The 11,629-nt window shown below is 47.9% G+C and overlaps 1 pseudogene; it reads right to left on the bottom strand.

Moving 5' to 3' along the window:
* Window positions 1–3,351: 3,351 nt before the first annotated feature.
* On the bottom strand, window positions 3,352–8,999 carry LOC120792853 (annotated as a pseudogene).
* Between the last annotated feature and the right edge of the window lie 2,630 nt (window positions 9,000–11,629).

Below are 11,629 nucleotides of genomic sequence, written 5' to 3'. Positions count from 1 at the left end.
GGCACAGTCTTTATTGTAGATACAGTAGCACCAGTATCTACTAGAAAGGGCAGCGTGGTGTTCTCCACAGTGACTGACAGCACCGGTTCTGCCGTTAGGTACTTGTCAGGGCGGCTCTGTGGGGTGTGTCACTCAAAATCATACCAGGCGGGCAACTGAGCAGCGCTTGGTGTTGGCTGATGCACAGCATGTGGCAGTCCATTTCCTCTCCCTCCTCTCGGGTAGGGGCTGCCTCGTAGGTCGTGGTTTGCAGGGCAGTCGCAAACCCAATGGTTGGGGTCACCGCAGATGAAACAAGCACGATTCCTCCGACGACCCACGCCCCATGTTACCTCGAATCCTCCCTCAGCGAACCTCCTCCTCCTCTATAAGGTCTACCTCCCTCTCGATGGTTGTGGCACCCATGGAGGGTGGGGTAAAGGTCCGATAAGCCTGACCATTACCGCTGTACCAGCTTTCAGGTTCTACCTCATGAGCCATAAGCAATTTAGCCTGCTGGTCTCCTTTGTTTTTCTTTTTATCGCTAACCTTCTGTCTGGCCTCATTAAGTTGTAATTTAAGCAGCTGGGCCTTCAGATCCTGCAACTCATCCTGATCCTGTTGGTTTTTGTCCTGGGCAGCTGTTAGATAATGTATAAGGTGTTTCTCCCACACGTGGGACTCACAGCCCAGCATGTCCGGGTTGTCACGCATTTTTTGTTGGGCTGTGTCAGGAACACCTTTCAACACTGCCTGCCGGAACCATTCGGTCTGCGAACCCTGGTTACCCGGACAACAACCTGTGTGCTTTACCCACAGTTCCTTGGCTTCATTGATATATTCGCGTGGGTTCTGTTTGCAGTCCCAGCGCATTTTGGGCATGGCTGCAGCGTTTGGCAGAGGAAATTTAGTGCGCATGGCCGTGCCTATTTTGGTGCTGTTTGTTGTAAAAGGGTTCTCGCCAGGTATCCGAGAGGTTCCTGCATCATATTCGACATCTCTTAGGTCACCAGGGGTCATACATCGTGCAGCTACTGCCCTAAAGTCTCCTAGAGCTAGGGTCTGTCCTGCAGTCAGGGAGTCAAGTTTGCTCAGCCACATATTACCACCTTCAGAGACTGGTGGCAATTTATCCACAATAGATTGTAAGTCCCGATGGTAAACGGCTTGTACCGGTCTCTGTGTCCAGGGTCACTGTCAGTGGGGCTTGGAACAGGAGTCCATCTACTCCCTGTTCCTGTTCCTGTTTCTTCTTCAGTCTTTCGGACCTACGTCGTCCTAAGGCATCCGTCAGACTAGCAGCTGTGTTCAGCGCTTGATCCACCCCATTCATCAGCTTGTCACGCTTTATACGTAGTACCTGATCCCGAAGTGATTCTTCCTCTATCTCGTCCCTATATTCTCCTCTTACTTGCATTCTCCTTCCCATTGTCCGGAAGCCCTCATTGTGGCCTTTTCTGTACCTTCCCTATTTGCACCGCAACTTCCTATTTCTTCTCTCTGTCTAGCCGCTAGCTCTCGCCGGAGCTAATCTGTTCTTGTTGTATCAGTTCCTCTTGTCTTTCCTGCTCTGTCTGCCTCTGCTGAACTTTCTTTAACCTCTGTGTCCTTTTCGTCTTCACTCACTTCCCTATTTCTTCTCTCTGGCCCGGCCGGGTCTGCGAACGGGGTTATCTGTTCCTCCCTTGCTGGAGTTGGCTGGTTATGTGTTGTGCTGCTAGCTTTTCTGCTTGTGCCTGACAATGGTTGGCTAGTGCTGCAGGACTCTATTGTATCCTCATCCTCATCCTTTCCAATGTCTAAGGTTCCACTATTTATGTAAAGAGGGGTACAGGCTAGCTGTGGGTGTGGGTGGCGACACGGAGGTGGGCAAGTGGTGTGGGTGTCAGATGCAGTTACCGTTTTTCCCTTTGGTTGTTTTTGATGCAGGTGTTTCACGCTTTGCCAGCAGACCGTCAGTTCAGACCAAACCTGTCGCTCTATGTCCCATTCGTCGGCTTTTTTCTTCAGCTTCGATCTCTGTAACAGACCAGCTTGTTTTCCCTGCTCTGTAGCCTCATCTTTCTTAGTTTTAGCTTCCATTGTTTTCTCATATAGTAATTCGCCTAGGGATCCTGTATCAGTGGGGTTCTTGCCCTTTTCTTTTATTAACTCTTTCAGTTTTGTTTTAGCTTTATTCACCTTCTTGTCCCTGCTGTGTTGAGTGCATGTAGAACCGATGGCCCTGAGGGTGTTATCCATTTGGTCCTGCAGTGTTAACCACAGTCCTCCGGACTCCATCCTCCATCTTCTATCTCTCTGTCAAATTCTCCATCCATGTTTCTAAACTCTGTTCTTCGGCTTTATTCACGAACCGTGTCGCTTATTTAGCGGTATTGGTTCAATGCCTAGCAGCCAGACAGTTTGTATGCCAGGGCCGAGCAACTGCCCCGAGTAGCTGTGAACCGGTGGTTTTGTTGACACCGTGAGGTTTTCCTCCACGCAGACAGATTGTGTTAGCACCGTTAGGTTTCCTCTGTCCGCTTTACAGTTCACGCCACGACACTGCTTATGACACTGACCTCCACTTAAGATTGCAGAGAGTTTTATTTTCCGCACCCTTTTTTTTTTTTTTTTTACAGTTTAAATACACACATTAATTATTACACACGATTTGTAGGACTTCAGCCTAGGGGCCTCTCACCCTCTGTTTTATAGTAGACGATTTTGTAGGACCTCAACCTACGGGCCTTTCACCCTTATTAATTCTATTTTCTTCAAAAGTTCAATTCAAGTTCGCAATTTTAGATAGAATTCGGGAGCAAGAATCCCGGGACTCTAACCCAGCTTAGAACCCAGTTCTATCCGCCTCCGTCGAGTAGCGGTTGGGGTTTGCCACACCCACGGTTATCGTCTACCTTTCTTCTTTTCCTTTTACACACTTATATTCTATCTTAATTTATTATACTCGTACTTATTCTTTTGGGCAGAGTTCTTGCACGATCAGACAGGACACAGTTTTAAAATATTCAATACGCAGATTTTGTTTTAACAGGTGTCTGCTTACCTTATTTTGTTGCGGCTTGTGTCCCAGTCTTTTGTTCATGAAGAACTCTTTTAGGTCGAATGTTCCGCTCTCATTTACCACATCCCGGACGAGCCCCCAAAATTGTTGTGACCTGTTCAGCCACAGTCTCCCAGTTCAGATGTGGAAACAAAGTACGGAAACTCAATTGAATAAGTTTGAGTATTTATTCGCTGTCTGCAGAGAGCGGAGATCAATCAGGTCAGCACAAGCAGCAATACCATGAAGAGATCTGACTTGAGCTCTATATGTGTGTCTTTATATGCTGTATGTTTCAGTCAGCCCAATGTATGTAATGTAAAGCCCGCCTTGTGGTTTATTGCTTGTTCCTGTTTCCTGTTTCCTTGACCGTTGGGGTCATGTCCTGTGTTTCTGTGTTTCCTGTTTATCAGTGAAGTGTGATCTCTTCTTGGCTTACATGTAGCTGCATATAACATAAAGCACAATAGATAACACAACAAATATTGAATACCCACAAATCCCCCTTTTGATCTCGTTTACGAGATCAACATTGAAAAGGAAAAAACATCAAAGAACAAAATTGTTATCTCATTGAATTAATCCTTAAACTCAGGAACACCCTCAAAATCCCACATTTCAACCTCCTCTGCGTGGAGCAGGGACATCATCTGATGTGATGGGATACGACCTTCAACAGTAGTGGTGATAAGTCTAGTGATCAAAGACCAACATCCAACATAAAACAAGGAAATCGATGAGTGGCTCATTCATTTCTTCACTTCCTCATACTCCTCGATGATCCTGGTTGGTGGCTTGGCACGCCACTTGATGGAGAAGGACGCTATTTCACTCCTTCCCTTCTCAGGGTTATTGGTTGGACTACCTCACCCTTATTGCCACCAGGGAATTATTCTGTCCCTTGTTGATTGGTGGTCTTTCCAGCGTTGTCTTCACACAGAGCCCTGTGTGTTTCTTTCAGTGACCTGGTTGGCGCGTCAGCCGCTGCACATTGGCTCCAATGATACCAGGTGTCACCTTTACCATCCAGCCGGACAGCATGGGAGGTGCGTTCCGTGACTTTGTAGGGTCCGGTCCACCTTGGCTCCGTCCACTTTCTCTTGATGACCCTCAGTAACACCCACTCAGTCTCTGGCGTTGTCGTTGCTTCCTCCTGCTCGCCGCCTACTTGACTTGGCAAGCTGCAACGAGACTCTGTAATTCATGGAAATACTGCTTTGGAGTTAGAGTTTGAGAGTCGTGTCCTAGTCCTGTCAGTTTTGTCGGTGGTCCAGGAAATGCTCTTCCTGTAGTCAACTCATGGGGAGTGAATCCCGTGCTCTGGTTTACCGAGCTTCTAATAGACATGAGTGCTAGGGGCAGGGCGTCTAACCAAGTCATTTTGGTCTGTGCACAGATTTTGCCCAATTTAGTCTTGAGAGTCTGATTCATTCTTTCTACCTTGCCCTGTGATTGGGGATGGTACACGGTTCCGAACTTGTGCTTAAGCCCAAGCAACTGTTCAACCTGTTGGAGATCTTTGTTTTTGAAATGTGTACCATTATCTGATCTTACTTTCTCAGGGAACCCGTGTCGTGGAATGTACTGATTGATTAAGAATTTGATCACTGTTTTGCTGTCTTCGCGCTTTGTAGGGACCGCCTCTGGCCATCCTGAATAGGCGTCGACGCACACCAGCAGGTACCGGAAGCCCCTGACTGGCATTACCATGTCTGTGTAGTCAATGATGATTTCGCTACCTGTTTTTGCTATCAATGGGAAGTGACCTGGGTGAGGTTTGACTGTCGGCCTGGCGTTGTAACGCATGCATTCCTCGCATGTGTTCACATGGTGTCTGCACATATCTTTCAAAATGGATGCCACCAATGCTCCAAATTTCGCATCATCTGCGCCACTCCCACATGCCCTACTCCGTGTGCTTCTGCAATGGCAGTTTGTCTGATTCCAGGGGGCAGAATTAACCTGCCGTCCGGTCCTCTCCACATGCCCTGCACGTTTGTGCATCCTCTAGCCATCAGTAATGTTTTCTCCTGTGGAGAGGCTTTGTCTTGCTCCTGTTTAATCTGCTCTAATCCGGTGTCAGTGTTGTGTGTTGTTTTCACTGCCTCTGTCTCTGCACACAGCATTACCAAATTGTGATTGTAGCCTGCTGCTTGTTTCGCTGCTGCATCTGCCGCGTCGTTTCCTGTTTTAGTGCTACTCTGCATTTTATCATGTCCCTTGCATTTGATTACTGCAACTCGTTTCGGAAGCATCAATGCTTCTGTCAGTTGTTTCATCTCCGTTTCATGTTTAATGGGTTTGTTGGCCGCTGTGAGGAAACCAGTCCTTAACCACTGTGGTAGCTCTACGTGTACTGCTCCTACCGCATACGCTGAGTCAGTGTAAATGTTGATGTTCTGGCCCTGACCGATTCTGAGAGCCTCAATGACTGCTACAACTTCTGCCCTCTGAGCAGATTGCGGTCCTGTGAGTTTTTCTGCTTTCAGTATGCGTGTTCCCTGTTCCGTCTGTTCTACCACTGCGTACGCGGAGGTCAAGCCATTTTGGTCATGTCTGTAGCAACAACCGTCAGTGAACAACTGTCTTGCGTCTGTCAATGGTTCTGTTTGTAAGTCCTCTCTAACCTTTTCCTCCTTCTGAACTTTCTCTGTGCACTGGTGGGGTTCTCCTGATCCTATCTGTTCTGCCATGTTGATGCCTTCGTGTGTGAACGTGAGGTTTGGTGCTTCCAATATGTTGCAAATGCGTCTTTGACGCAGTGGTGTGAGTGTAAATGCAGAGGATTGGACATATGCCACTACGCTATGTGTTGTTAGAACGTGTAGAGGGTGGTCCATGACGATGTGTGCTGTTTTTTGAATGATTTTTGCAATGCCAGCTACTTGTTGTGTGCAAGTTGGGTGGCGTTTTTCCATGTTGTCCAGCATTGTGCTGGCGTACATCAGAACTCTCCTCTCTCCCCCTTTTTTCTGGAACAATACCCCGTTTACACAGAGGTTTGTTCCAGAAACATCAAGAAAGAACGGGGCAGTATAGTCTGGAATGGCGAGCTCTGATGCCGTCGCGAGGCTCTGTTTTAGCTTGATAAAGGCCTCTTCAGCCTGCGCCCGTCCAGTTAAGCTGGGCAGTGAGGTTGCATGCCATGTTCTCTGATCATGTCCCTAAGGGGTGTTGTGAGGCTGGTGTAGTCAGGAATGTAATTCCTGCTGTAGCCCGTAAGGCCTAGGAAGGAAAGCATGTCTTTGACGGTGAGTGGTTTTGTATGGTGCAAGATGGTGTCTCTGTGCTGCGTGGATAATCCTGACCCTTTCTGCGAAATCTGTCTTCCCAAAAATGAGACTACCCTATGCAACTTGCAATTTCTCCTTGCTAACCTTGAATCCCTTCTTTGCAAGGTGCGCCAACACAGAACGAGTGGCCGTCAAACAAAGCGAGGCAGTCGGGGCAGCGAGTAGGAGGTCGTCCACGTACTGAATCAAGGTGGTGTCAGGAGGCAGGTCGCAGTCTGCTAACATGTCTTTTAATACGTGATTAAAAATTCCCGGTGAAAGAGCAAAACCCTGGGGAAGTCTGGTGTAAGTCAGCTGCTGACCTTGGTAGGTAAACGAAAAGATGTCCCTGCACTCCGCAGCTAGCGGAAGGCAAAAGAAAGCGTTTGCCAGATCAATGCAAGTGAACCACTGGTGTTGGGGTTCAAGGTTTGTCAAAGCCACATACGGGTTGGGAACTGGAATAGTGGCGGTCGACAGTGCAGCGTTGATGGCCCTAAGGTCATGCGCCATTCGAAATTTACCAGTGTTTTTCTTTTCGATTGGAAGAATAGGCGTGTTCCACTGCGAGGTGGATGGTTGTAAGACCCCCTTTTGTAACAAGCCAGTAATGGTATCTGCAATGCCTATTTCAGCCCTTGGTTTGTGTGGGTACTGTTTGATCCAAATCGGTTCTGGAGATTTAAGCTGGAAAGAAATAGGTTCATTCGACTAGACCCACGTCCGTGGGTCCCGTTACACAGGGTGTTAGGGAGATCCTGTAGCATGGTGCTTGTGTCGGGTGATCAGTTTTCTCCCTACCATGGTGTCTGGAGACCTGAACATGTTCCAATAAGGCAGTGTCGTTGCAAGTGATCTGAATTTTGTAAATTTCGGCTTTAGGTGAATAGTGCACGTGGGCACGGCTGAAGCCTGCCAATCTGTCTGTGCTAATGCTGTTCTCACGATCGTCCCTAATTCTTTAGCCTGATGATCAGGATGGAGGGCGAGCGACACGTGAGGCGCCGCCTCTTCACCCATCATGTACCATTGCTGTTGCTCGTTTGTAAGGTCAACTCCTGCTACAACCCCTACTCTTGCCACATAAATGCAGTTAGTGTGAATAGTCCATTCATGTCCCTCGATCTGTTCTGAAAACTGACTCTCATACCATTCGGAACTCTGCCTGTCATAGAATAGGGTTACGTGTAGGGGATCAGGAGGAGTCACATAAGGGTGTAGCTGAGAAATCCAGGGCTTCCAATGGAGGTAGGCCGACAGGATGCCCTCGTGCTTTGCTGTTTCACTGCGTAATAAATCCCAATAGATGTCAGCAGCTTTCTCCCTACTGGCTGTATGAGGAACTGGCCTCTGGAGAGGGTAGAGGCGGTGTTACAGTGTATCTGCGTGCCGTCAGGAAAAGTTACTGTCAGACCGTCTGGTGTGCAGAGAATAGAGGCTCCCATTCGGTCAGCAAATCCGCCCCAGGAGGTTAGACGGACTGCAGGAGAGTAGACAAAAGAGTGCATCATAGTCTGTCTTCCCACTGTGGTTGGAAGTGGTTTGGTATATGGCAGAGTAATGGACACCCCAGAGAAACCTGTCACCGTTATTACGTCAGATGATAAAGAGTTCTTAGGCACAGTCTTTATTGTAGATACAGTAGCACCAGTATCTACTAGAAAGGGCAGCGTGGTGTTCTCCACAGTGACTGACAGCACCGGTTCTGCCGTTAGGTACTTGTCAGGGCGGCTCTGTGGGGTGTGTCACTCAAAATCATACCAGGCGGGGAACTGAGTAGCGCTTGGTGTTGGCTGATGCACAGCATGTGGCAGTCCATTTCCTCTCCCTCCTCTCGGGTAGGGGCTGCCTCGTTGTGGTCGTGGTTTGCAGGGGCAGTCGCGAACCCAATGGTTGGGGTCACCGCAGATGAAACAAGCACGATTCCCTCCGTACGACCCACGCCCCATGTTACCTCGGAATCCTCCCCTCAGCGAACCTCCCCTCCCTCTATAAGGTCTACCTCCCCCTCTCGATGGTTGTGGCCCCCATGGAGGGGTGGGGTAAAGGTCCGGATAAGCCTGACCATTACCGCTGTACCAGCTTTCAGGTTCTACCTGCGTAGCCATAAGCAATTTAGCCTGCTGGTCTCCTTTGTTTTTCTTTTTATCGCTAACCTTCTGTCTGGCCTCATTAAGTTGTAATTTAAGCAGCTGGGCCTTCAGATCCTGCAACTCATCCTGATCCTGTTGGTTTTTGTCCTGGGCAGCTGTTAGATAATGTATAAGGTGTTTCTCCCACACGTGGGACTCACAGCCCAGCATGTCCGGGTTGTCACGCATTTTTTGTTGGGCTGTGTCAGGAACACCTTTCAACACTGCCTGCCGGAACCATTCGGTCTGCGAACCCTGGTTACCCGGACAACAACCTGTGTGCTTTACCCACAGTTCCTTGGCTTCATTGATATATTCGCGTGGGTTCTGTTTGCAGTCCCAGCGCATTTTGGGCATGGCTGCAGCGTTTGGCAGAGGAAATTTAGTGCGCATGGCCGTGCCTATTTTGGTGCTGTTTGTTGTAAAAGGGTTCTCGTCAGGTATCCGAGAGGTTCCTGCATCATATTCGACATCTCTTAGGTCACCAGGGGTCATACATCGTGCAGCTACTGCCCTAAAGTCTCCTAGAGCTAGGGTCTGTCCTGCAGTCAGGGAGTCAAGTTTGCTCAGCCACATATTACCACCTTCAGAGACTGGTGGCAATTTATCCACAATAGATTGTAAGTCCCGATGGTAAACGGCTTGTACCGGTCTCTGTGTCCAGGGTCACTGTCAGTGGGGCTTGGAACAGGAGTCCATCTACTCCCTGTTCCTGTTCCTGTTTCTTCTTCAGTCTTTTCGACCTACGTCGTCCTAAGGCATCCGTCAGACTAGCAGCTGTGTTCAGCGCTTGATCCACCCATTCATCAGCTTGTCACGCTTTTATACGTAGTACCTGATCCCGAGTGATTCTTCCTCTATCTCGTCCCTATATTCTCCTCTTACTTGCATTCTCCTTCCCATTGTCCGGAAGCCCTCATTGTGGCCTTTTCTGTACCTTCCTATTTGCACCGCAACTTCCTATTTCTTCTCTCTCTCTGTCTAGCCGCTAGTTTCGCCGGAGCGCAATCTGTTCTTGTTGTATCAGTTCCTCTTGTCTTTCCTGCTCTGTCTGCCTCTGCTGAACTTTCTTTAACCTCTGTGTCCTTTCGTCTTCACTCACTTCCCTATTTCTCTCTCTGGCCCGTCGGTCTGCGAACGGGGTTATCTGTTCCTCCCTTGCTGGAGTTGGCTGGTTATGTGTTGTGCTGCTAGCTTTTCTGCTTGTGCCTGACAATGGTTGGCTAGTGCTGCAGGACTCTATTGTATCCTCATCCTCATCCTTTCCAATGTCTAAGGTTCCACTATTTATGTAAAGAGTGGGGTACAGGCTAGCTGTGGGTGTGGGTGGCGCATACGGAGGTGGGCAAGTGGTGTGGGTGTCAGATGCAGTTACCGTTTTTCCCTTTGGTTGTTTTTGATGCAGGTGTTTCACGCTTTGCCAGCAGACCGTCAGTTCAGACCAAACCTGTCGCTCTATGTCCCATTCGTCGGCTTTTTTCTTCAGCTTCGATCTCTGTAACAGACCAGCTTGTTTTCCCTGCTCTGTAGCCTCATCTTTCTTAGTTTTAGCTTCCATTGTTTTCTCATATAGTAATTCGCCTAGGGATCCTGTATCAGTGGGGTTCTTGCCCTTTTCTTTTATTAACTCTTTCAGTTTTGTTTTAGCTTTATTCACCTTCTTGTCCCTGCTGTGTTGAGTGCATGTAGAACCGATGGCCCTGAGGGTGTTATCCATTTGGTCCTGCAGTGTTAACCACAGTCCTCCCGGACTCCATCCTCCATCTTCTATCTCTCTGTCAAATTCTCCATCCATGTTTCTAAACTCTGTTCTCTTCGGCTTTATTCACGAACCGTGTCGTTTATTTAGCCGGTATTGGTTCAATGCCTAGCAGCCAGACAGTTTGTATGCCAGGGCCGAGCAACTGCCCCGAGTAGCTGTGAACCGGTGGTTTTGTTGACACCGTGAGGTTTTCCCTCCACGCAGACAGATTGTGTTAGCACCGTTAGGTTTCCTCTGTCCGCTTTACAGTTCACGCCACGACACTGCTTATGACACTGACCTCCACTTAAGATTGCAGAGTTTTATTTTCCCACCCCCTTTTTTTTTTTTTTTTTTTTACAGTTTAAATACACACATTAATTATTATTACACACGTATTTGTAGGACTTCAGCCTAGGGCCTCACCCTCTGTTTTATAGTAGACGTATTTGTAGGACCTCAACCTACGGGCCTTTCACCCTTATTAATTCTATTTTCTTCAAAAAGTTCAATTCAAGTTCCGCAATTTTAGATAGAATCGGGAGCCGAATCCCCGGGACTCTAACCCAGCTTAGAACCCAGTTCTATCCGCCCTCCGTCGAGTAGCGGTTGGGGTTTGCCACACCCACGGTTATCGTCTACTTTTCTTCTTTTCCTTTTACACACTTATATTCTATCTTAATTTATTATACTCGTACTTATTCTTTTGGGCAGAGTTCTTGCACGATACGTCAGACAGGACACAGTTTTAAAATATTCAATACGCAGATTTTGTTTTAACAGGTGTCTGCTTACCTTATTTTGTTGCCGGCTTGTGTCCCAGTCTTTTGTTCATGAAGAACTCTTTTAGGTCGAATGTTCCGTTTTCTCATTTACCACATCCCGGACGAGCCCCCAAAATTGTTGTGACCTGTTTCAGCCACAGTCTCTCCCAGTTCAGATGTGGAAACAAAGTACGGAAACTCAATTGAATAAGTTTGAGTATTTATTCGCTGTCTGCAGAGAGCGGAGATCAATCAGGTCAGCACAAGCAGCAATACCATGAAGAGATCTGACTTGAGCTCTATATGTGTGTCTTTATATGCTGTATGTTTCAGTCAGCCCAATGTGGCGTAATGTAAAGCCCGCCTTGTGGTTTATTGCTTGTTCCTGTTTCCTGTTTCCTTGACCGTTGGGGTCATGTCCTGTGTTTCTGTGTTTCCTGTTTATCAGTGAAGTGTGATCTCTTCTTGGCTTACATGTAGCTGCATATAACATAAAGCACAATAGATAACACAACAAATATTGAATACCCACAACTTACACTGAAGCAACACTTTTCTTACAGCAACTTGCATCTTCCTCACAACTTTGATCCACTCCCAGGGCAGTCAGAGTGAAGACAGGCAGGCTAGAAGACCCTGTTGTGCACCCGTAACAGGATCTTCCGGCCTGCGTGTCTTCAGCGTGCAGCTATGTGGAT

Source organism: Xiphias gladius, chromosome 8 (assembly GCF_016859285.1).
Source record: "Xiphias gladius isolate SHS-SW01 ecotype Sanya breed wild chromosome 8, ASM1685928v1, whole genome shotgun sequence".
In the NCBI taxonomy this organism is placed as follows: Eukaryota; Metazoa; Chordata; class Actinopteri; order Istiophoriformes; family Xiphiidae; genus Xiphias; species Xiphias gladius.
Note: the sequence above shows the minus strand (reverse complement) of the source record. Positions and strands in the feature narration are given on the sequence as shown.